The sequence below is a fragment of the Mustela putorius genome, unplaced genomic scaffold, assembly GCF_011764305.1.
Source record: "Mustela putorius furo isolate JIRA1106 unplaced genomic scaffold, ASM1176430v1.1 tig00000430_pilon_pilon_pilon, whole genome shotgun sequence".
Lineage (NCBI taxonomy): Eukaryota > Metazoa > Chordata > Mammalia > Carnivora > Mustelidae > Mustela > Mustela putorius.
This window is the reverse complement of record NW_025421377.1, coordinates 7,295,364-7,322,159: the sequence shown is the minus strand read 5'-3', so window position 1 is coordinate 7,322,159 and position 26,796 is coordinate 7,295,364. Positions and strand designations below refer to the sequence as shown.

Here is a 26,796-nt window from a genome sequence, read left to right as displayed (position 1 = left end):
TTTACTGAGGTGGTTCCAGGAGTGCCCGCCGATGAGCAGGACTAAGTCTTGGCTGCTGATTGTAGACCTTCATGCTGGTGTTGGAGAGGGAGGAGGACTCACTCAGGTGTCTGGACTTGCCTTGGGAGTGGTCATGTGTCGCACTCAGGAGGTGACTGTGGGAATACTCAAGTTTATCCAGGAACCACACAGCAAAGCAGGGGTGCTAGCAGTGGTGTAAAGCCTTCATCAGAAAACCAGAAACACAGAATTGTGTCCAAGACAAAGGGTATTGGGAACAGAGCTAGACGTCTCTCCAATACAGCCTGCTGCATAGAGGTGCTCTGGAATCCGCCACTGGGTTTGAATTCCCCCATGGTAGGTGTTAGCTTTGCCACTATAAGTTACTTAGCTTCTCTCATCTTGATTCTCATTAACTGTAAAATGCAAGGAAGTACTAGTGACTTCCTTATAGGGTTAAAGAAGGATGCACTGAGATAATGTAGGCCAGTGGGGATAATTCACACCTAGGGTGAAGGTCGTCTGCAGGGAGGCAGAGCCGCCCCAGGAACACTTCACGTCATATACTCTTCAGGTTGTGCCATCGTGCTTGCTCCTAAGGGGATTGTGCCATTTGTCTTAGTTGTGTGACCTCAGATAAGTGACTTGATTGTGCTCAGGTCTGTTGTGTGAAATGTTACAGGATCCTGGTGAGGATTAAGTGAGTTAATACATGTGAAGTACTTGAAACAGTGCCTGATACATGATGAGTAGTGCCTTGACCAGAACGAGAACTTGCGACGTCAGGGAATAATGGTGACAGAAAGTGCCTGTGTGCGTGATGCCAGCGTGGGGGTGGGGAGAATGCCGAAATATCTCTTTGAAGATGATCTTTTACAATGCATAATAATCCCTCTCTCAGTGTGGGAGAAGAGTAAAATATCGGCCCAAGGCAATATTAATTAATATTACTTATAGCCATGTCTTCATCATGATTAAACAATTAATTATAGCACCATTATAAAGAACTGGGGATTTGCATTGCGGAATTACTGGACCTTTGAATATGACGGTGGCATTTCTGTAATGTTTCATCTGCTTTGATCCTTAAAATGTTTCCCTTTTTATTTGGTTTTAATGGAGCTCCTGCTGCTGATCAGGAAGCATTTAATATGAGGTTGCCTTAGACAAAATTGAGTCACTGAAGCGTGCCTTTGAAATACAAAGTTTTTTTTTTTTTTTTTTTTTTTTAAATGATGAAGAAACTATTGGCCTATACTAAAGGTAGAATGGCAGAAGAAATGGCTTTTCTTTTCTTTGACTTCATTGTCATGTCTAGAAAGCTGCAAGTCAGGGAAACATAACCCAGAAGGATTGAGAGGGAAGGTCGTAGGATTCTTCCCCATCTGTAGGCATTTCTACTATTGAGTTTGGTCCTTTCACTTTAAAACACACTACAAGTGTCCCCAGATTCAGTGTTCTCACTGCAGGGTGGTCAAGCAGGTCTATCTCTGGGCTTCTAGGCAGCCCTCGCCAGCCCTGCACGGGCTGCAGGAAGGTTCGGAAACCTTGCCTGGGCTCTGCAGAACAGTGTTAGCAATGCCTGTCACCGGTGGAGGTGATGGTGTGAGGGGTGTGATGTGCACATTTTATTTTGACATCCCTGTTCCAATCCCTCTGTTTGACTAAGGGGCAGGATTGCCGAGTTTCTAGCTGTGAGGTTTTAGGGTATATTTCTCTAACTCCCTAAGTCTCAATCCTCATCTTTAAAAAGGAGGAAATAATAATACCAGATTACTACATGCCAGGTCTGTTTCTAAGAGCTTTGCATATATTAATTCATTTAATCCTCAGGGCAACTTGTGAGGTAGGGCTATCATCACCCCTTTCTGCAAATGCTGCTGCTCTGAATAATGGTCCCAGCCAGGAAGAAGCTCAGGTCTCCTCTTTCAGGAATGTGGCCTCTTCCATATGCAGGGGAAAGCATGAGGTTACACTCTTTTGCTTTTACTTCTGGATTATCACAGCTTCTAGAAAGCATTGGAGTATGCCAAGGAAACAAACAGGAAATGGGCTAGTGGAATCTGCTTTGGTTTTCTGCCATTCTATTCTGTTCGATTCTCATGTCACTGGGAAAGAGGATATTAACACTTAGATGAAGTCCACAGACGAATCTCTTCAAGGCATATTTCCTGTCTCCATAACCCCAGACTGTTTGGGGAGTCCTTGCTGCATATACTTGCAACTGTGGGATACAGGCAGGGACATCGGTTTTTACTGGGGACCTTTATATCTTTTTTTGAACCAAAAGAAATCCTATTTTTTAATTTAAATTCAATTAGCCAACTTAGCACACCATTAGTTTCAGATGTAGCATTCAAGAATTTTTATCAGTTGCATATAACCCCCAGTGCTCATCATATCATGTGCCCTCCTTAATGTCCATCACCCGGTTACCCCATCCCCCACCCCCCTTCCCTCCAGCAGCCCTCTGTCTGTTTCCCACAGTTAAGAGTCTCTCATGGTTTTTCTCCCTCTCTGATGACTTCCCATTCAGTTTTCTCTCCCTTCCCCTGTGATCCTCTGTGCTATTTCCTATCTTCCACATAGGAGTGAAACCATATGATCATTGTCTTTTTTTGACTCACTCATTTTGTTTAGCATCACACCCACCAGTTCCATCCACATTGATGTAAATTGTAAGTATTCATTCTTTCTGATGGCTGAATAATATTCCATTTTATGTGTGTGTGTATATATATACACACACACACATACAATGGATATATATGTGTGTGTGTGTGTGTGTGTGTGTATACACACACACACATACCACATCTGTGGTATATATTATATACCACATATTCTTTTTCCATCCATCTGTCAATGGACATGGTGGGCTCTTTCTACAATTTGGCTGTTGTGGACATTGCTGCTACGAAAATTGAGGTGCAGGTGCCCCTTTTGATCACTACCTTTATATTTTATTGGAAGATAGCACAGCCAGTATGAGGACTCTTTCCACCACTCTATACATTTGGTTTCTCAAGTTCAGTGGTTCTCAAAGAGCAGTCCCTGGATTACATGTTAGCAGCACTTGGGAACTTGTTAAATAAGCAAATTCGCTGACCCTATTACTCCAGACCTCCTGAATCAGAAACCCTGGGGAGGGGGCCCAAGAAGCCATGTGGTAAGAAGTCCTCAGGTGATGCACACTCAAGTTTGAGGAGGTAAAGTTGATGGAAGTGGAGGTAACCAACTAAAGAAACATGTGATGTCTGCCATGAAAGGTTTGAAAGAGGTGAATGTAGAAGATGGTTTGTTCAGTGCTGCTTTAAAGGGTTTTCAATAAACTGAAGAAAGAACACTCTATGGAAGAGCCATGCTAATTTGAATGTTTGCAGAGGCATTTCCAGTCACTAGAGAGAGTTCAGCAGAGAGACCCAAGGCCATCCATGCTCATAGAGAAAGGGCAGGAGAAATTCTTATATTGGGCAGATAAAGTTGGAGGTTTAAGGGACCACTAAATAAAAATTTTTCCTTCTGAGTTTGGAATGAACTTTTAATGAGAAATAAGAAAGAGGGGCCAGATAAAGGGAGATCAAGTGTCATTACTAGTAGGTATAATTCTCCACAAGGATAGAGAATATGTGTGTTCCAGATTATTATTATTTTTTTGTTATTTAATAAATCAGCGCCAAAGAGTGACTTAAAATAATACCAGTCATTAATTTGCTCACAATGTGGGAACTGGCTGGACTCCACTCAGTGAGTTTTAGTAAGGTAACTCATGTGGTTGGAGTCGAATGGTGGCAGGATGCAGGAGCATTCATTCCCATATCTAGCATCTGGAAAGACTCCAATAGCTGCACTGGAAAAGCATCTCTCCCCTGTTCCCATATACTCTCACCACATGTTCACCTCAGGGGTACCTGGACTTCTTTCATGGTGAATGAAGGGTTTCCAAGTGATTGTTCCAAAAGAAACCAGCAAGAGCCACATGGCTATTTTAATGGCCTTAGAAATTACCTTCTGCTGCTTTCTGCAGCTTTCTCTTCATTAAGGCAGTCACAAAGTCCCAGCTAGGCTCAAAAGATGGGGACATAGATACCACCTCTCGATAGAAAGAATGTTCAAGAATGTGCAAACATGGTTTAAAACCACTACAGGATGCCATCACCTGGTTTCTCACATCTTCTTCCCTGAACTGAATGAACTTGGCTCCCAGCCGTAGTCTTACCCCTTGCCAGGGCAAAGTCCGCCACAAGAAGCTTGCTAAATGTTTCTGTGGACAGGCTGGCCTACATTAGAGAGGATGCTCAGTTTCATTTTCAAGTTTACCAATCAGGTAAATTGCTCCTGAGCTGGGAGAGGGGGATAAGAGAGGCCAGGGATGTTACACTGGAAGAAGTCCCCAGATAGAAACATGAGGCCAGTGAATGGGGATTACCTCCTTCTAGGCAGTCGGATTAGAGAGAATGCCTTTCATTTTTAAACTTTGGAAAATTTGTGAATTTTGATTCCTAAATATCATTTGTATCCTCAGTTGTAGAGTAATTTACATTTTGGCATGTTTGCTTGTTTTCTCTTTCCTTCAAACCGCCTTTAAAACCACTTTAAAGCTTCATCGAGATCTAATCCCCATAGCATACATTTCACCCATTTAAAGAACATAGTCGAATGGTTTTTAGTATATACACTGATATGAGCAACCATCAGCACAGTTAATTTTAGAACATCCTGTCATCTTTAAAGAAATCCTGTACACTTTAGCACTTATCTTCCTGTCCTTCCATTGCTTCTAGCCCTAAGCAATTGCTAATCTACTTTCTGTCTTTTTAGACTTGGACATTTCATCTAAATGAAATCATTAACATGCAGTCTATTACATCAGGCTTCTTTCACTTGTCATAATGTTTTGTGTCGTATGTGTTAGTCTCCATTCCTTTTAATGGCTGAATAATATCCCATTGTACAGATGGTAAAACACATTTTTTAATTTATTTATCAGTTGGACATTTGGGGTGTTTCCACCTTTTAGCTATAAATATTTGTGTACAAATTTATATGGACATAGGTTTTCATTTCTCTTATGTATATGTCTAGGGGTAGAATGGCTGTGTCTTGTGGTAAGTATATGTTTAACCATTTGGGAAAGTATACAATTGTTTTCCAAAATAGCTGCACCATTTTACATTCCCATTAGCAGTGTATGAGGGTTCTGGTTTCTCCACATTTTCAACACTTGTTATTATCTGACTTTAAATCTAGCAATCCTAATGGCTATGAAGTCATATCTCATTGTAGGTTTGATTTGCATTTCCGTGATGACTAATGATGCTAAGCATCGTCCTATGCTTTTGGCCATTTGTGCATCTATCTTATTTAGAGAAATATTTATTCATTTCATTTTCCTATTTTTTATTTGGATAATCTATCTTCTTCTTACTGAGTTGTATGAGCTCTTTATATATAGATCCATATCCCTAATCAGATATTTGATTTGCCAGTATTTTTCTTCATTCTGTGGGTTGTCTTTTCACTTTTTTGATAGTATTATTAAAACACAAAAATTTTAAATTTTGATTAGGTCTAATTTATCTGTGTTTTTTCTGTTATTTCTTGTGCTTTCCCTGTCATATCTAAGAGTCCATTGCCAAATCTGATGTCATGAAGACCTACCCCAATATTTTCTTTTTTTTTTTTTAAGATTTTATTCATTTATTTGACAGAGAGAGAAAGAGAGAAAGAGAGATCACAGCAGGCAGAACAGCCCGCAGAGAGAGAGAGAGGGAGAAGCAGGCTCCCTGCTGAGCAGAGAGCCCGATGCGGGACTCGATCCCAGGACCCTGAGATCATGACCTGAGCCCAAGGCTGAGGCTTAACCCACTGAGCCACCCAGATGCCCCCCTCAATATTTTCTTCTAAGAGTTTCATAGTTTAGTATTTGGGGGTCTTTGTTACATTTTAAATTAAATTTTGTACATCATGTGAGGTAAGGATCCAACCTCATTTTTCTGCATGCAGATATTCAGTTTTTCTAGAACCATTTGTTGAAAGAATTATTCTTTTCCCATTAGATAGTTTCATGACCCTTGTCCAAAATGAGTTGATCATAGACACACGGCTTATTTCTAGGCTTGCAATTCTCTTCCATTGATCTACATGTATATCTTTGTGCCACTTTGTGCCACAGTCAATACACTGTGTTGATTACTGTTGTATTGTAGTAAGTTCTGAAGTTGGGAAATATTAGTCTTCTATCTTTGTTTTTCTTTTTAAAGAAAAGTTTTGGTTATTGTCAGTCCCTGGCTATTTCATGTGAATTTTAGAATCAGCTTACGGATTTCCAGGAAGAAGTCAGCTGGAGTTCTGATAGGGATCATGTTAAGTCTGTAGATCAGTTTGGGGAGAATTTCCATCTTAATAATGTTAAGTTTTCCAGTCTCTGAACATGGGATGCTTTTTCATTTATTGAGATCTTCTTTTTTTTTTCTTTCAACAATTCTTTGTAGTTTTTAGCATGTAAATTTTGCAATAATTTTGTCAAATTTATTCTTAACTGTTTCATTTTTTTGATACTGTTGTTAATGAAATTATTTTCTTAATTTCATTTCTGGATTGTTAGTTAAAAGCATATTTTAAAAAACTGAGTTTTGTATATTCATCTGGCATTCTGCAGGCTTGTTGAATTCATTTATTAGTTCTAATAGTTTTATTGAATTACTTAAGATTTTCTATACACGGGATCATGCCAGCTATGAATAGAGGTAGTTTTATTTTTTCCTTTTCAATATAGATGTCTTTATTTATTTTTCTTCCCTGGCTAGAACCTCCAGGACACATTGAATAGAAGTGGTGAGAGTGAACATCCTTGCCTTTTCCTAATCGTAGGGGAAAAGCATCCAGTCCTAACCTAAGGGAAAGCATTTTTCACCATTAAGTATCATGTTAGCTATGGGTTTTTTGTAGATGCCTTTTACCAGGTTGAGGAAGTTCCTTCCTATTCCTAGATTTTGTGTGTGTGTGTTTATCATGAATAAGTGTTGGATTTTGCTAAATTTTGTTTGTGTTTATTGAAAGGACCATGTGGATTTTGTTTTTTAGTCTATGAATAATGAGGTAGGCAGGAAGAAGAAGGGTTGAAGTCCTTCTTTCTCTGCCTTTTGTTCTATTCACCCCCAATGGTTTGAGGAATGCCCACCCACACTGGAGAGGGCAATCCACTTTACTGAGCCCATCAATTTAAATGTTAATCTCATCGTGAAACATCCTCACAGACACATAGAAATAGTTTATCAGAGCACCCCATGGCACTGTCAATTTAACACATAAAAATAACCATAATGGAAGAGTTCCCTCCATTTCTATTTTGTGGAAGTTTGTAAAGAATTAATACTCAGGGGCACCTGGGTGGCTCAGTCAGTTAAGCGACTGCCTTCAGCTCAGGCCATGATCCTTGGGTCCCGGGATCGAGCCCCACCTCTGGCTCCCTGCTCAGTGGGGAGCCTGTTTCTCCCTCTCCCTCTGCCAGTGCTCTGCCTACTTGTGCTCTCTCTCTCTCTCTGTCAAATAAATAAATAAAATCTTAAAAAAAAAAAAGAATTGATACTCAGTATTCTTTAATGTTTGGAGAATTCAGCAGTGAAGCCATCTGAGCCTGGGATTTCCTTTGTGGGTAGTTTTGATTATTACTTCAGTCTCTTTACTTGTTATCAGTCTATTCAGATTGTCTATGTCTTTTTAGGTCGGCTTCAGGTGTTTTTATCTTTTTAGGAATTTGTCCATATCATCTGAATTATCTAATTACTGGCAAACAATTGCTCATAGTATTCCTTTATAATCTTTTTAAAATTTTTTAAGATTGGTAGTATTTTTAAAGTCAGTAGACATTTCATTTCTGATTCTAGTTATTTGAGTCTTCTCTCTTTTTTCTTGGTATATCTAAGCTAAGAGTTTGTCAGTTTTATTGATTTTTTTCAAGCAATCAGCTCTTGGTTTCATTTGATTTTCTTTATTTTTCTATTCTCGATTTCATTGATTTTTATTATTTCCTTTCCCAAAGGAGGCATTGATCATTACCATCTCCCCAAAGGGACATTGATAATCCACATTTATAGTAAAAAACACAAGAAAATCATTTTTATCATAGTATTATCTTTTCTCCACTTCTGTTTCTCTTCCTATATTGCCCATTTTATTATGACAGTCCAATCACCCAAGCTGCAAACTGGAGCCTTTATTTATTCTTTTTTGTTCTCATGCTTCACATTCAACTGGTCACTGAATCCTAGAAGCCCTACTTCAGAAATATCTCTCAAACCCATCTGCTTCTCTCTGCTTCCACTCTTATCCATTAAAATTCCCCACAGTTTTCTGACTAACCTTATGGTGTATGACCAGCCCACCCCTAACATTTGCAGGGCCCCAAAGAAGAGTTAAAATGGAGGTTTTCAGCCCATTGCCCAAACCCCTCCTTTCCTAACCCATTGCTCTAACCCATTGCATACATGTAGGCATCCCAGCTTCCACGTCCAAGTTCTTTCTTACATTTCTTTTTTTTGTGTGTGCCAATTTTAAATACAGTTTTATTTAAGACATTGCATTTTCCACTTAACAATACAGTGCTTATAAAGTGCAATGTTTATTTCCTTTCCCTGTGCACATATTCCATATTCAAGTATCAAGAATGCCCAGTTCTTTTGCTATAGCAGCTCAACATTACAACTGCCATGGAATTTGCTACAAATTTGGGTCCTTTGAATATTGTATGTGGAACAATGCTCAACCTATTTATTCTCAGATTGGTTTAGTCAACCTCTTCAATGGTGGGCCCAGAGGAGGCACCACCAGAGGGAGGAGCTCCACCGCCAGGGAAGCCTCCAGGTATTCCTCCTGGCATGCCCCCTGCACTCTGGTACAACTTGGTGATGATGGGGTTGCAGACTTTCTCCAACTCTTTCTGCTGGTGTTCAAATTCTTCCTTCTCTGCAGTCTGGTTCTTATCAAGCCAGTTGATGATTGCATTGCACTTGTCAAGAATCTTCTGTTTGTCTTCATCATTTATCTTGCCCTGAAGTTTTTCATCTTCAACAGTTGCTTTCATGTTGAATGCATAAGACTCCACTGAATTCTTGGAAGACACCTTGTCCCGCTGTTTCTCATCTTCAGCTTTGTACTTCTCAGCTTCCTGGACCATGCGCTCAATATCTTCCTTGCTCAAGCGGCCCTTGTTGTTAGAACAAGATGGTAATCTTGTTCTCTTTTCCATCGCAGAGACACTGAGGATACCATTAGCATCAATATCGAAAGTGACCTCAATCTGAGGGACACCATGAGGAGCAGGAGGTATGCCTGTGAGTTCAAACTTTCCAAGTAGTCCTTGTTGTCCTTGGTCATGGCACGCTCACCTTCATACACCTGAATAAGCACACCAGGCTGGTTGTCGGAGTAGGTAGTGAAGGTCTGTGTCTGTTTGGTAGGAATGGTAGTATTACGCTTAATAAGAACAGTCATGACTCCTCCAGCAGTTTCAATGCCAAGAGAAAGTGGAGTGACATCCAACAGCAGCAAATCTTGAACATTTTCATATTTGTCTCCAGAAAGGATGGCTGCCTGAACAGCTGCACCATAAGCAACAGCTTCATCAGGGTTGATGCTCTTACTCAGTTCTTTTCCATTGAAGAAATCTTGGAGAACTTTCTGAATCTTGGGGATACAGGTAGAACCACCCACCAGAACAATATCATGGATCTGAGACTTGTCTAACTTGGCATCCCGAAGAGCTTTCTCTACAGGGTCCAGGGTGCCATGGAACAGGTCAGCATTTAATTCTTCAAACCGGGCATGAGGTATAGAAGTTGATTCCTTCATACAGAGAATCAATCTCAATACTGGCCTGGGTGCTGGAAGAAAGTGTACGCTTAGCACGTTCACAAGCAGTATGGAGACGACGAACTGCCCTCTTGTTTTCACTGATATCTTTCTTATGTTTGCGCTTGAACTCTGCAATAAAATGGTTGACCATTCGGTTGTCAAAGTCTTCTCCACCTAAGTGGGTGTCTCCAGCTGTGGACTTAACCTCAAAGATCCCATCTTCAATAGTAAGGATTGACACATCAAAAGTGCCACCTCCTAAATCAAAGATCAGCACATTCCTTTCAGCTCCAACTTTTTTGTATAAGCCATAAGCAATAGCAGCAGCAGTTGGCTCATTGATGATTCTAAGTACATTGAGACCAGCAATAGTTCCAGCGTCTTTGGTAGCCTGACGCTGAGAATCATTGAAGTACGCAGGTACTGTGACAACTGCATTGGTAATGGTCTTCCCAAGATAAGCCTCTGCTATTTCCTTCATTTTTGTCAAAACCATAGAAGACACCTCCTCTGGATAAAAGCTTTTTGTCTCTCCCTTGTATTCTACTTGTACCTTGGGCCTGCCAGCATCATTCACCACCATGAAAGGCCAATGCTTCATATCAGACTGGACAACAGCATCATCAAATCTCCGTCCAATCAGGCGTTTGGCATCAAAAACTGTGTTGGTGGGGTTCATCACAACTTGGTTCTTCGCAGCATCACCGATCAATCGTTCGGTGTCCGTGAAGGCGACATAACTTGGGGTGGTCCGGTTTCCCTGATCATTGGCAATTATTTCCACTTTCCCGTGCTGGAAGACACCCACACAGGAGTAGGTGGTGCCAAGATCAATGCCAACTGCAGGTCCCTTAGACATGGTTGCTTATGTGTAGGTCTGGCTCGGGTTGAGAAGAAGACAGCAATCCAAAGATCTAGCCCTACGTTCAATGAGAACCACTTTCTTACATTTCTAACAAACACCTCTAAGGCCTAGAGAATGGACCTATGGAGGGCTACACAATTTCGAAACCCTAAAAGCAGGTTTGGGATATTTTGAAGAGGGAATCTCAGTTGCTGAACACCCAGACTGTGATCTAGAAGTGGAGGAGAGTATAGGCTCTAGGTGGACACATTCCATTGGCCCTGTGGACTCCTTGCCTTGAAGAGACTGATGTATCTAGAAGAGAGCTAGAGCTTTGTCTCGCAAAATGTAGGTTTCAAGGGAGGGTCCTTGTGTCTCAGTGTAAGGGTGATATGACATTACTTCCTTGCATAAAATGCTCAAGTCATATCCTGTAACCCACTGAATTTTGTCTAAACTCCTTAACATAGTACACAAAGCCTAGCACAACCTGATTTCGGCCAATTTTCACACCTTTTCTCATTTCTCCATGAACTTTCACCTCTCGTTATAGTTTAATCTATACCTCCAGGCAGAATTAATTGCTTTCTCATGCTTTGTTGGTCCTCCACGTTACTCTAGGATGCACTTCCATTAAAGGATGTATAACATTGCGTTGTTATTACTTGCTTGCATAGCTGCCTTTCCTATCAGCTGGTAAGCTCCTTTTTTTTTTTTTTTTAAAGATTTTATTTATTTAACAGACAGAGATCACAGGTAGGCAGAGAGGCAGGCAGAGAGAGAGGAGGAAGCAGGCTCCCTGCAGAGCAGAGAGCCCGATGTGGGGCTCGATCCCAGGACCCTGGGATCACGACCTGAGCCGGAAGCAGAGGCTTTAACCCACTGAACCACCCAGGCACCCCAGCTGGTAAGCTCCTTAAAGCATGTTTTGGTCTTTTATCGACTTATAACCAATCTTTATTAAGGGAATAGTGTCTCCTTTTTAGGAAACTATTCCTCCCTCTCTCCACTGACATGCCCCTCTACTCTAATATGAGATTCAAATAGTAGCTAATGTCCAAACTCATCAAATTGTACACATTTAATATGTATAGTTCTTTGTATATCAGTTATACCTTACTAAAACTGATGTTAAAAAAAAAACAAACCAAAAAACAAAATACAAAAAACTTGTCCTGCCTCTGTGGCCACAGTGACTAGGAGCATGTGACCCATGCTGGGCCAGTCAAGTTCTTCTCCAGGATTTTTAAACCTATAACTGTATGGAGAGAGACTTCTCCTTATGGTAGTGAATTCAGAAATGTGGAGCCTTGAGTTCCTGGAGTTCCTGAATGTTTTATGTCAGCTTCATGGGAGGAGCTGCCAAAACAGAAAGTGAACTGGGATAAGAAATGGGAAGAAGACAACTTGAAAGCACTCAAGCCTCTGATTCCTGTTACTTTAGCCATTTCTGAGTTTGAATATGTGAAACAATGAATTCCCTTTTTGTCTCAGCTAATTCAAATTTGGTTTTTGTGATTTGCAACCCAAAGAATCCCATAAAGTTTTCCTCCAGGGAAGAGGCCAAAGTTTGCTCACTTATGTATCCCAAAATCTAGCTTAGATCCTGGCCAGAGTAGGCACTCAAGACGTTTATTTATTATTTTAAGGCAAAATGTAAATTAGTTGAATTTGATTTACTGAGAACCATGCTGGTAGGTCTAAAATGAAAAGAAAGCATCCAGTGTTATTTAGGTGTATTGGGAGAATAAGAGCTTGATGGTTTGTATGACTGAATGTGGGGGAAACAGTGAAAAAGTAGAACAATAGCAGCAAAAGAATAAATCTGTTGCCAACTTGGCAAAGTGAACTATAGGAAGACAAAAATGTGTATTTCCCTTCCCTATTCCTCAATTGTTTTTAAACTAAAGCTTCTTTTTATAAAATATAATGCTCCCTGGGGTGCCTGGGTGACTTAGTCATTAAGATCTGCCTTAGGCTCAGGTCATGATCCCAGGATCCTGGGATTTAGCCCCTCATGGGGCTTCCTGCTCAGCAGGAAGTCTGCTTCTCCCTCTCCCACTCCCCCTGCTTGTGTTCCTTCTCTCACTGTGTCTCTCTCTATTGAATAAATAAATACAACTTTAAAAAATATATAACACTTCCTCTCATAAAATAATGTAATTATGCTTGTGGTTATTAAAGATGGAAACTAGAGAGTGTAACTTTCCTCCCTGAGCGCTGTTGTAGCTCACCATCCCAGCTGGGCTTTAGAAGGCAGGGGAAGGGGGGAAAGTGAGAGTGGGGAACTGGGATGCCTTTACCACAAATGGAATTACTTATTCCCAAATAAGAATGGGATCTTCACTGTACCTCCCTCAGGCATCCAGTAAAAAGAAGGGGGACTAACAGTGACAGAAAAATGCAACCGTATCTTCACCAAGCAGGTCTGGCTGGTTTAGGACTATGTGTTTTGCCATCTCAAATGGTTGTACCAACCAAGAGGTCATGAATAGTACAAACCAAGTGCCCTTTATTCCTGGAGCTGGATGGGAGCTCAGAGTTCATCTGTTTTCAACCACCATCTGCTGTCTGATCCCCTCCATACTGCCATTGAATTAATTTCTAGTTCCTTCTTGAACCCACTCATGAAGAGACATCCAGGTCTCCAGACAGCCCATTCCATCTATGGACTGTTAGAAAATTCTCTGTTACAGTGGGCTGAAAGCTAGTTTATGGTATTTCCTGCCATTGATTCTAATGCCCTTGCTTAAGTTCTTGGAAAATAAATCTACTCCTCTCATAGTCCTTTAGATACTTGAGGCAGCTACCACGTATGTCTAGGTGAAACATTCTAAGGTCCTTCAGCAGTCCCTCATGGGACATTAGGGCTTTAATCCCCTTTGGGGCAGACACTGAGTCATGTAGCAATTAGATGCAAAGGGCATGCACTCAGAGCCGATTCCTAATCCTTGCTGCAGGATGCACCTCAAGTCTGTGATGTGACTTGTGTACGTTACTTAACTTCTATTGACTTCAGTTTATCATTTGTAAAAGAAAGACATAATCTCTCTGAACTTCAGTTATCTCATCTGTAAAATGAAGACAATAATAGCTACGTAAGGAATTGTCTTTAAGATTATGTGAGGTAATCCATATAAAATGCCTAACACAATGCCCAGAACACACAAAGTACATTTTTATTGTTGTTGCTATTATTATTCTTTTATATTACTATTTTAATACTATATCTATTAGTCAATTCAAGTTTCCTTAACAAACATAACACAGACTGGGTGGATTATACAACAGAAATCTTTTTCTCACAGTTCTGGAGACCAGAAGTCTGGGATCAAGATGCCAGCAAGGTAGGCTTAATTTGGAGGCTGCTTCCCTTGGCAGGGAAGCATTAGGCTTACATACACCATTAGGCTTTTTGTATGTCAGATGATCACTTATTTATGCACACATGGGAAAACAGAAAGAGACAGAGAGACAGAGAGCGAGAGAAGAAAAGAAAGCAAGCTATCAGGTTTTTATTCTTATAAGGACACTAATCCTATCAGATTATGGCTATATGTTTATGACCTCATTTAACCTTAATTACCTCCTAAGGGCTCTAATTCCACATATGGTCACCTTGTGGGATTAGAGTTTCAATATTCAGATTTTGGGGAGAACACAATTCAGTCCCTAGCATTTAATATTATACAATAGTTCCATAATTTAAAAGAAAATTATGCATCCCAGCAAAGGGGCCAGGGATCTATAAAGGCTCTCAGGTGAAGTACTGACTATAATCCACTGTGGCTGAGGTAGAGAATACAGGGGAAAGATAAAAATTGAAAAGCAAGCAGATGTACGACTATAATGGAACCAGTCATTCACATTAAGGAGTTCGTATTTTTCTCCTAAGAACAATAGGAAGACTTGGAAGGGTAAGTGAAAACATGGCCTAATATGACTTGAGCTTTGTTAGGATTATTCTGTCTGCTCTGCAGAAAATAGATTGAAGGGGATTTAATCCTGTAAGAACTCTAACACGCACATATGAAAGAGTTGTCCTCAGCGTGGTGGGAAGAGAAAAGACGGATTGCACGGAGCACTGGGTGTGGTGCATAAACAATGAATTCTGGAACATTGAAAAGAAATTAAAAAAAAAAAAAAAAGAAAAGAAAAAATAAAATGAGGAAGAGAAATGAGAAAAAAAAAAAAGAAGTATTAAGAATCTGGGCACAAATCCTAAGGATAGAATTTGAACTCAAACCTTAATGGCTATTATTCAGCCTTTCTAATAACTAGTAGCACCCCACCCCCTGCCATTCACCCCCTCCCACAGCTTTTCTCCAATCTCCAATTTTCTCTGATGGTTGTGGAAGAGTGAATTTTGGGTGCTGTTACTAATTAGCATAGTGTAAGATAAGCAGCAATTTGGTTGGAACATTTTAATAATAGTTATTTTCTCTTTTGCCTGTATTTAAAAGTTCTAATCTAATGAATAAATTATCTTCAGAGATCTAAGTTATTTCTAGTTTTGTTGTTCCATCTGATATGTTAATTTCGTCAACAGATTTATTTTAATAAGGAAAGAAGAAACTAAAAAAAAAAAAGTCTTCACCTTGAAGTCTAAACCAACTTTATATTAATACCCCAAGAAAGTTTGGTAAAGTAAAGAGGTCTTCACACAGAAGGGTTTGGGTGATGAACATCACAGAGCATTTTTCACACCCAAAGATGGGGCATTCCTAAATCAGAGTCAGCGAAACTTCTTTGGAAAAATTTTTAAAAACTACTTGGATGAGGTTGTGTTATCTTTGAACCAATAGCCAGAAGGTATAACAGAAATAGCAGTGCACCAGAAGCTCCAAGACTGAGTTCTAGTTTTGGCTTTGCACTAAGTAGACGTGTGATGCAGCACAAGACAATGGCTTTTCTGGATATCAATTATTCTTGGAAAACAAGGGAGGGAGAATAGATCACTTATAAAGCCTTCACAAGCATGTGCTTATTGTGTCAGGTTCTTCTCAAGTAATGGGGGAATGAACAAAACAAGTAAGATCGCTGATCCCATTTGAGCATTCATTTTTATGACAAAGCATAATTTTAAAGTGGACACATTCATTCATAAATAATAGGATATCCCATTCAGATGGGATAAGTATTTAAGAAAATGAAATAGGCTAGTGATGTATAGAGAGGTGCATGTTGTTGGAATCAACTATTTATATAGGATGGGTATCAGGAAAACTTCTCTGATGAGATTCCTTCTTTTCTAAAGTCTAAATAATGAGAAACAGTTATCCACACAAAGATCTCAGGTAAGAGCATTTTAGGCAACCAGAGTAGCTAGAGCAAGGTCCCCAATGGTGGACCGACTATTCTAGGGATAAGTGTGATCAGTGTGGCTGGAGCATAGTGAATGGAGAGGAAAGTGATATGAAATGAGGTCATAATAGTGGCCAGTGGCCAGATCCTATAAGATCCTAAATCAGAGTCGGCGAAACTTCTGTTGAACAATTTTTCTATAGGAAGGGTTTATATTTTATTCTAGCCATCATGAGCAATTTGACTCATTGAACAGTTTTAGTCAAGTGAGTAAATGGTGGTTTTTTTTTTTTTTTTTTTTGCTTGTTTTGTTTTTAGAGATGACTCAGGGTACTGGGTGGAGATGGGCTGTATTCATGTAAGAATGAAGCAGAGGCAGTAGGTATGAGTCTGCTGCTGTAATCCAGCTGAGAGACAGTCATAGCAGTGGAAGTTGTGGGACAAACAGAATTGAGACCTGTCACAGAGGTTGAGTCAAGAGTTCTTGCAAAGGAGTGGACTTTTTGATCTATTGGTCTCTAAGAATCCATTATTCTGTGTTCTTTTCTGAGTTCCGCTCCCTCCCTGTCTACATATAGGAGGTGGTTAATTGGGGTGAGAAAAATGGTTTGTGGTTATGAGATCAATTTGAGTAGCTGCAGAAAGATCATAGACTGACCTCGCGTCCCCTATCATGGTGCTTCATCTCACTGAGTCAATGGAACATCCGATGGGAGAAATATCTCTGATGCACGATAAGTAAGTAGAGAGTAGCTGCTGGCATTGAGACAAACCTGAATCTTCTAACAAAGCAAAGACTCCTTTCTGCATTCTTTCCCTCTCAAATTTGTTCCCAAGAACTTGGTACATTCAGTTTGGCTGTAGTGGAGACAGCTGTTTCAAACAGAATTAAATCCAATTTCCATGGCATTTTGCACACATGCAGATCTTGGCATTCAAATGATTCATGAGTGCAATTAATAAATGGCAGCATTATTTTGGAACACTTAGTGCATTAGGTTTTTAGGAAATGCAGTCTACCTAACTTTTGACTAGTTATACTCAGTTTTCCATAGTCATGTCTCTGTGGTGTTGGGCTACTTATCCCTACAACATAATTATATTCCTTATAAAGCTGAATAGTAATATATAATATATAATATATAATTCTCTTCTCACCATGATCCAAATAATGGGATGTGTCCATTTTTGAAGAACTAACATATCAAACCCAAGATCCTAAAAAGGCCATGTTGTTTTTAAACCTACTAAGAATGTTGTTGGTATCTTTGGGATCTGGCCTCATCAACAATTTTCTTGTACAAGTGACTCTATCCAGCATATCCGGGAGACCTAGAGACTGAATCCAATCATTCAGCAGATATTGGAGCCTCTTACTCCATGCAAGATACTGTGCTAAACACCGGGGGAACCACAAAACATAAAAACATAATGACATCTCTGTGCTCCACCTAACTAACTGTCCACTTGGAAAGCTGTGCCGAAAAGATTAAATAATGGTGTGAGAACTAAAAAAATAATAATAATATAAGACAATCCACAATTATAGGATAAGATCTGGTGACAAATAGTGGCTTATAACTGTGCTTCTCAAGCTATTACATGCGTACAAATCTCTTAGGCATCTTGTTGAAGTGCACATTCTTTTTCTTCTTTCTTTTTTGAAATACACATTCTGATTCAATAGATCTGGGGGTGGGGTGGGAATGAGTTCTTAGCTGATGCCAATGCTGATGACTTTTTACCAAATTTTGGGCAGCCAGGGATTAGAGCTGAGATCCCAAAACTATATGATGAGGCACCCCAGGGTGCCACAGCAAATTCACAGAGGCACCACGGGATATTTTTTTACCAAAAAAAAAAAAAAAAAAAACCCAGTATGGCTTATCATCTGACATGTGAGCTACTATTAGTTCATAGTTTTGATATTAGGTCATGTACATTGTTTTAATATTATTCTATCTTTGCAAAACTGGATTCTTGGCAGTTATTGTGATAAATATGCAAGTCCTTTTCCAAAAACCATGTGGAACAGGCAAGGAGGGTGGCAGTGTCCAGTCTGATTTCAAAATTTGAGAAGTCATGCAATGCCTTATAGGCACATACATCCATTAGTAATTATAATTGTATAAGAATAAAATTTTAAATAGCAGCTTTCTTTGAATTTATAGGTACTATTTCATTCAAACAGTTGCTAAGTTGCTAGGACATAATTTACTAAGTTGTTTGGACATAACTACTAACTGATGAAGACTATTAGGTATTTCTTTTGGCCAAAGGACACCATGAAATAAAAGGGAGACACTTAAGGTGCTGTGAACAGAGAAGGCTGGAAATCTCTGGGTTAGATAATAGGTATCATGAATTCAGAGAGGTTTGAAGTGGTCAGGAAAGAACACATGGAAATTGTACAACCTCAGTCAGGTCTGCAAGAAAAACAGTATGATTGCACTCCCTAGATTTTAAGAAATGAACGAATACAAGCTTTGATTTACATATTGATTCTATATCTCTACTTCCCTCTTTTCTTTGGTGTCTCTTTGAATGCACATAGATTTCGACTCAAGACTCCCTTTGAGTCTTCAACCTCAAATCAGATTTACCTCCAATATCTTATGACATGTGTTCTAATCTAGAATGTGGTTTTAGGGTACTGGGCTATGTGTTTGGTACCAAGGTAGTCCTTCCTTGGTGAATAATGACAATGCTACTTGGGATTCTTCTCCATGTCTGCAAACCACAATATGTTTCTGTGATTCAAATTTTTCAAAAAACCGTATTTTTATTTTCATTGTCCTGACATCATTAATTATTGTTAAGTAGACTTTTTTTTTATTATCCTCTTTTATTGGGTTTTATTTTAGGAATAAACCAGGTTTCTTTTTTCCCCACAGAATAAATTTAACTATTTCTAAAAGGTACTTGAACATGAATATGTTAATAAAATTTGTGGCTGATCTCACCAGTCACTTTATTCTCTGACCCAAATCGTTTTGAGTGAGCAATAGGTAGTGGTGAGCTGATACAAAACAGTAGTGAGGTATAACAGTGTCATTTAGTGCAGACTGAAAGGAGGGACAACCAGGAAACTGGTGGCAAAGCTCTACTGTGAGGTGACAGTGACAGTAGAAATGAAAAGAAAAAGATGGCTATTAAAAGACTTTAGTTTCTGGCTATATATGATGTAAGGCAGAAGGAAGAGGCAGAGATCATGCCAAGTGTCCCAGAGGTCTGGGTGACTGGGAGACTGGTAGAGAAATATTGGAAAGTCAAAAGAGAAGAACCCATTTTGGAGGGAAGAGGTGAGTTTGGCTTTTGACACTAAATTTCAGACGATGGTGGAAAGATGCCATTGCAGTTAGGGCTGGAGATAGGAAGACAGGGGGCAGAGATTCAGTCAGGTAAGAGGTGAGAACAGACACATCTTTTAAGGAAGGATGGGGATACAAGGTCAGTCAGGGCTGAATTCTGGGAAGCATCTAATCTGACAGGACAGCAGGATAAAACAGAGCCAAAAAGCTAAACATAGAAGGGAGAGTCAGAATGCTCCCAAGAGAGAAGCATAAGGTTCCGGAAAGAATAATGATCATTTTCATCTACCAAATGCTTCACAGATGCGAAGTATGATCTTAGGTGTTTCCCAAATGCTGTTACATGGAATGCCCACAATAAATTCTGAGATGGATATTACCATCTTTGTTTTACAGGTGAGGAAATCGATGGGCAGAGACACAATGCAATTTGGCCAAGATGATTCAGTTAGTAAGTGGAAGAATTTGAATCCAAGTTCTTGGTTTGAACCCAAAGCGCTTGCTTGTCCTCTAAAAACTTTCAAAAACGGAAATGAAGTTGTGACTTGTTGGAGCAAAAGGCCAAATCTTTTGGTCTTTACCAACTCCCTAGATGAGCTTCAGGGAGTTTATTAATCTTAAAGTTATGCAGAAATTTTTGTTGTAAAAAAATACATTACATATATTTTTTGTTTTGATGAAGTAGTCTATAACTTCTACCAAATTACCAAAGATATTTTGAGTTCTCCCCCAAATTTAAGAACAGCTGTTCCAGACAGCTGTTTTATAGAGCAGTGAGTTGTAAGGAGTTGTGGACTAAACAGGTAGTGAGGAAGACAAAAATAGTATGTGACATATTCAAGAAATTTGGCTCTGAAAGAAGGAAAATGCCATGGTAGTTTGAAGAGGCGGAAGAGGCAAGTAAAAAAAAAATTTTTTTTTAATTATTATTGGGAATCTACGAACCTGTTTGGCAATAGAGGGGAAGACTCCAGTGAAGAGACAGTGATGAGTTGGGGTGGGAGTGGGGGCAGGAGCTACCTGAGGAGGAAGTTCACCAGAGACAGGGGAGGAGGCTGGCATTCTCTCCTAAGTACGTTGGCAGGCTTCATGCCTCCACGAATCATTGCTGTGGTTTCATTAGCTGGTTCAGTAATTCTAGGAACATTTGCTTTCTGAAACACCGTCTGGAAAAAAAGGGGGGGGGGTATGGGAGAAAGAGAGAGAAAGAGGAAGGGAGGGATGTAATAAGGGAAGAAAGGAATGAGGGAAGGAAGGAAGGAAGGTAGGAAGGACAGGAAGGAAAGGGTAGGAAGGTGGGCGGGAGGGGGGAAGGGAAGAAGGAGAGAAGAAAGCAAGAAGGAAAGAAGGAAACCTATAGTGTTTCTGTAACAGAGAATGAGGAGATGGAGGGGAGGGAGAATCAGGGCTGGAAATGAAATGTTCCTAAGTCTGTCTTTATTTCTAGGGGTCAAGTCCAATTCTGTGACAATGTCAACCTCACACATCAAGAGGAGGTGGAGATTCCCAAGGACAAATGCCATACAAAGCCTTCCGTGATGCTCTAACTGAAGAGCCCACTCTGTCTTCCAAGGATGGTCATTTTGGAACTTCGAAGGAGGGGGTGGGGATCAAGCTAGGCTGCTTTTATTACAAAATTCTTCATCTCTTTTTATCTCCTGGGTTTCAGATGCATTTAATTATCCTCCCTAAATGCCATATTCTGCTCTTAATGAAAATCCCTTTTTTAAAAACTTATTGATGCAAAATGCAAATTAAATTTGATGCTTTGTTTCCGTGAAGGAAAATATAGAGTGCCATGGACTGTAAGCATTGTGTTTTGGAACCTGTTTTTAAACAAAAATAGGATTTTATTATCGTTATCAATAGATGCTCATGGAATATCAAAGATTAAATTTAGCTCATATTTGCAACACCTGGGAATTATTAAAGAATTCACTAAGGAATCCATAGCCCCAGAAGTTTCTGATTAAAAAAAAATACACACATACACAGTTTTCATTAGCATGAAATGTGTATTCTGATTCTATGATGTGCTAGGCATTGTGCTGTCTCTAATTCAAAGGCACTGAGAATCAAATAAGCAAACAAAGATAAGCAAATTAATAGCTATAATACCAATAACATTTATTGAGCACTTACTATGTGCCAAGCACTGTTCTAAATGCTTTATAAGTATTGCCCATTTAAATCCTTACAATAAACCTATATTATCGGTGCTATTACTGTCTTCATTCTACAAATGAGAAATCTGGGAGAAAGAAGAGTGAAACAACTTGGCCAAATTTACACAACTAGTGAGTGATGGCTCCAGGCAGCCCATACTGGTAACCATAAATGCAGTTAGTTATGGAAAGATGCCCAGACAGAAGGAGAGGGACTGATAGGGGATGGAGGATGCTTCCTGGTGCAGGTGATCTTTGACTTGGGTTCTTCAGGATGAAGGAGGTGGTGGGATTATAGGCAGAGAAGTCTGAAACAGCAGGGTGAGTTCTGGAACTTGGGCAGTTTGGTATTTTAGGGTATGTTGCAAAAGAGGTAAGGACTGGGTGGGAAGTACAATGGGAGAGATGGTCAGAAGGCATATCAGGAAGGACCTTGAGTGCTGCCCTAAGCAGGTTAGACCCTATTGTGTGACGTGTAGTATGCATAGGCAAAACACCAAAGCTGGGTGTACGAATATCTTATTCTCTGAACTGCTCTGGATTCTTAGTTTTCTGGGCTGCTTTTTTTCTGTGTGTGTGCCCTTTTTCTTTTTTAAATCATACTAAAGAAAAAAGAAAAGAAGAAAAACACCGAAGGAATCACAAAGGTTTATTAAAGCAATTCAAGTTTGTTAAATTTTAACTTATGGTTGACTCATGTCCTTGATTAGTAAATAACATGCCTCCTTTGTATCCCTTAGATTGATGAAATTAAAATATTGATATATTCATGATTAATAAAAGAAATCAATATAAATATAGGAATAAATAAAAAGAGGGATAGGAAACATTTTTTATAATAAGCCTATTGTCCACCATGTTTTTGAAAAGAGCATGTTTCTTGAGTGTTTATATAATAATTTACTTTATACTTTCATTTTAGGTTCTGCCCTCAAACAATTCAAAGCTTTATTCTGGGGGCAAATTTCAGTCCAGTACGTATTATGTGATCTATGTATTTCCTGCCTCTATGCCTCCAGGCCCTCTACCTTTCTAGAGATACAGTTTCTTTGAGTATACACATTAAATCGTGTGTGGCCCCTTATGTTCCAAAACCCCACCTCCAAGATTACTAGAGTTTTCCAGGGGTCTCACATGATCAGCCTCCCCTCCTGTTTTGATTTTCAGCTCCCACTGGATTCTTTTCTTTTTCATAATCATACCCGCTGGTTTAGTTTTTTCTCCATTCTTGACGAAGAACTAGTTTCTTGTTAAAAAGAATTTTGCCTTCCTTCTGGGCCAAGGTAAACTGCAAACAGCTTTTAAAGTAACAATGTTTTCTTTCTTATTACAATAATAGCTTACAATATTACATGTATTATAATTCCATAGTAACTTACAGCTTTCAAAACATTTTCACAATAGAGCGGTATGATTGTTCTCGTTTTAGAGGAGAATGGAGGAGGGAACTAAAATTTATCGTCTGTCTTTTATAAGCTAGGTATTTTGTGCTTCCTGCTTTGCATGTTTTAGCTCATTAGCATATATAATCTAATTAAGCACATTTCCTTTGCAACAATTTTGCAAGGTAGGCATTTGTACTAGTTATCTATTGCCGTACAAATTACACCAAAATTTAGCAGCTTTAAACAACAATATTCAGGATCTCACAACTCCTGTGGGTCAGTAACTGGGATATGGCTTAGCTGGTTACCTCTGGGTCAAGGTCTCTGGGGAGGCTCCAGTTCTGCTGCTGCTGGTCTGGGCTGTGGTCTCATCTGAAGGAAGGGGAGGATCCAATTCAAACTTATTCACATGGCTGTTGGGAGGCTTCAGTTCCTAACCTAGCTGAGATATGCCTCAGTTTATTGTCAAGAAGGCCTCCCCACAGAGCCTCACAATATGGCAGCTAACTCCTCCTACAGCGAGTAAGCAAGAAAATAGAAAGAATTCTCAATTTGGAAGCCACGATTTCTTTGTAACCTAAGCTCAGAAGGAACATCTCAGAAGGGACAACTTTTACTATAGTCTGTTTGTTGGAAGTAAACATGGATCCAGTCCATACTCAAGGGGAGTGGATCACACAAGGGCATGAATACCAGGAAATGGATGATCAGGGGCCCTTAGAAGTTGTTTCCCATAGCATTATGATGCCCACTTTGCTGAGAGAGAAAAAGAGATGTTAAAGAGATTAAGTAACTGGAGCAAAGTCTTACAACTAGCTCATGGAAAAGCCAGTAATTAACTCTGATTTTAAGGTTTTAACTAGAAAATATACATATATAGGCTCCAAACATCTCTTTAAAAAAAAAAAAAAAAGACAAAGAGCTAAATCATAAGGAAACAAACTCATATCAGCAATTTATTGAAAACGAGACAGAACAAAACAAAGATCCCTTCCAATGACTTCTGGGGTCAGTACATTTAGCCACATTCTTTACTCCTTTGGTTCCCAAATGCTGGTCTGTATCTACGAAACAGTTTTGGCCAGTCTGCAGAAAACTGAGAAAAATAAAAATCATGTAGAAGTTTTTCATAAAGGTAAATATTCAATTAGAAAGGCTCTTCTTTTTTCTTTTTCTTTTTTATTGTGGCAAGAACAGGTAATATGAGATCTACCTTCTTAAAAAAATTTAAGTGTGTAGTACAATATTGTTGACTCTAAGTACAATGTTATACAGCAAAGATCTAGAATTTAGTCATCTTGTATAACTGATATTTTAGTCACTGAATTGTAACTCCCCATTTCTTGTCCCCCTGGACCCTATTAACTACCATTCTACTTTCTGTTTATATGAGTATGACTATTCTAGATATCTCATGTAAGCGGAGTCATGTAGTATGTGATCTTCTGGAACTGGCTTATTTTCACCTACCATAATATCCTCAAGTTTCATCCATATTGTCATGTGTGGCAGGATATAGAAAACCCTAAAGTAAAAGGACTTTCCAAAAAAAAGTAAAAGGGCTTTCTTTACTCTTGTTTTTATTTTGGGTTGTCAAAAATGTTCATTCTTTTATAATGTGCTGGCAGTAACAGAATGGCAGTTTTTCTAAAAGGGTATTGTTCTCATTTGACAAAATGCATAATATAAAATACTCTGAGAGATTCCTAGATATTATCTGAAATGTAACTGGTTTTTGCAGTTCAAGAATTTCAAGGCTTCTGTTTCACACCATAGATTTTTTGTTGTTGTTTTTATTGTTGTTTTTTAATTTATTTGACAGAGAGAGGGAGAGAGAGAGAGAGAGCACAAGAGCACAAGCAGTGGAAGTGGCAGGCAGAGGGAGAGGGAGAAGCAGGCTTTCCGTGGTGCAGAGAACCTGACGCAGGGCTCAATCCTAGGACCCTGAGATCAGGACTGGAGCCAAAGGCAGCGGCTTAACCTACTGAGCTTCCCAGGTGCCCTTTCACACTGTAGTTAAATGACCCTGTAAGTGGCCCCAACGGTTGGAATGATGACCGTGAGTTTGGGATATGTTCCTCAAATGTTAAAGAAAGGATAAAATGTGTTTAAAGCATTTAATAAGACAAAAAGGTGGGATTTTATTTATACAGAGTAAAATAATTGATTTTCCCCCAAATTTTTAAAAATAAACTTTAAAATATTACAGTAGATTCACACAATGTGGTACAGAGGGTTCTCCATACCTTTTACCCAGCTCCTTTTTTGTGAACATCCTATACTACTATGATTCATTTGTCATAACTAAAGGACCAACACTGGTATAATACTGTTAACTAAGCTCCACTGTTCTTTAAGATTTCACTGGTTTTTCTCTGACATCACCATTTGTGAAAGATATAAAAAATCTGAGTTCCAGATTCTTAGGATATAACTCCACAAATTCCAGACTTCTGCAACAGCAATCTTTCTTAAGCACAAATTTTCTTTTATCTTCACTTTAAGACCCTTAAAATCTTTCAGTGGCTCCCAAAGATTGCAAAATTAGTCATTATTCAATAATTTCATACCATGATCCAGGAACTATGTTATTACTGGTGAATTAAAAAGATATATGATATATGTTGGATCTCAAGGGATTTCAGATCCTCCCATCTTCCTTTTGACTTCTGGATACATTATCTTCCTCTGAGGATAGTTCATTCCATTTCTCATGTAAATTAAGTTAGCTGCCTCCTATAAATTCTGTCAAATTTTCATCTGTGCTCATTACTTTGAACAGCACAAAATACACATAACTTTGGGAGTGAGGCAAAAATGGGGAGAAAAAAAGAGAGAAGCTCTTAATATTGATGTTTGAATATTTTTTGATGATTGAATATTTTGAGAGAAACAAAGAAAGCTATAGGGTATAGGTGGCAGAAAACTAAACAGAGGATCAGAAAGAACACAAAAAGGAGTGGCCAATTTGACTCGGAAAGTTTGGATCAGGACCATTTTCTGTGAGGGTAGCATTAAGCTAAGACTTTTTTTTTTTTTTATTTAACATTTAACCATTTGAAGTGCATTTCAGTCTCATTAAATACATTCAAGTTGTTGTATAACGGTCACTACTAACCATCTCCACAACTTTTTTATCACCCTAAACCAAAACTCTGTACCTATTTGACAATAATTGAAAATATTTTCCCATTCCCCTCTCCATATTTATATAAAATTAGCTTTGAATTATATAATTACATAAATAATTAGCTTTGAATTTTTATATATTACATATAAAAGCTTTGAATTTATATATACACAAATAAATATAGATTATTATATATCTATAAATTCAAAGCTAATTATCTAAAATCTAAGAATGTTAGTGCTTAAAGCCCTTCTGTCTTAACATGTATAAATATATTATAATCCCAGGTACCTTTTACACAATTAGAGGAGACACAAAAGTTCACTTTTGGAAACACTATTATAATATTATTTGCTAAGTAGTTTGAAAGGATAGACAGAAATATAATTCATTAAATATTATTTGCTCCCCACTGTCATAATAGTTGATACTCATCCTTGGGCATAATATATAAAAATTAAAGATATATATGCTCAGAACTAATGGTATACCGATATGGTACTTATAAAATGTTTTGTTCTTCTATTTTCCAAAAAAATTCTGTCTTTATAATAAGTATTGGAAATGTAAAATAAGAATTACTAAGGCTCAATTTTGAATATAGATTAATCATGTACCTAATCAGAACCTATAAAAGCCTCCAATCTGCAGAGCTCTTAAGTTAGTAAACTGAAAACACAGGGAAAGAAATAAATGACTTGGCCAACAAGATAGAATGTAAGAGTGGGAAAAAAAACCACAAGAATTCCAGAACCCAGGAGACACAACTATTTCAAAAACTATGTTTGGGTCATAGTTTTAA

The 26,796-nt window shown here is 38.7% G+C and overlaps 1 pseudogene; it reads right to left on the bottom strand.

Moving 5' to 3' along the window:
* Nucleotides 1-8,546: 8,546 nt before the first annotated feature.
* LOC123392031 lies at nt 8,547-10,756 on the bottom strand (annotated as a pseudogene).
* Nucleotides 10,757-26,796: the final 16,040 nt, after the last annotated feature.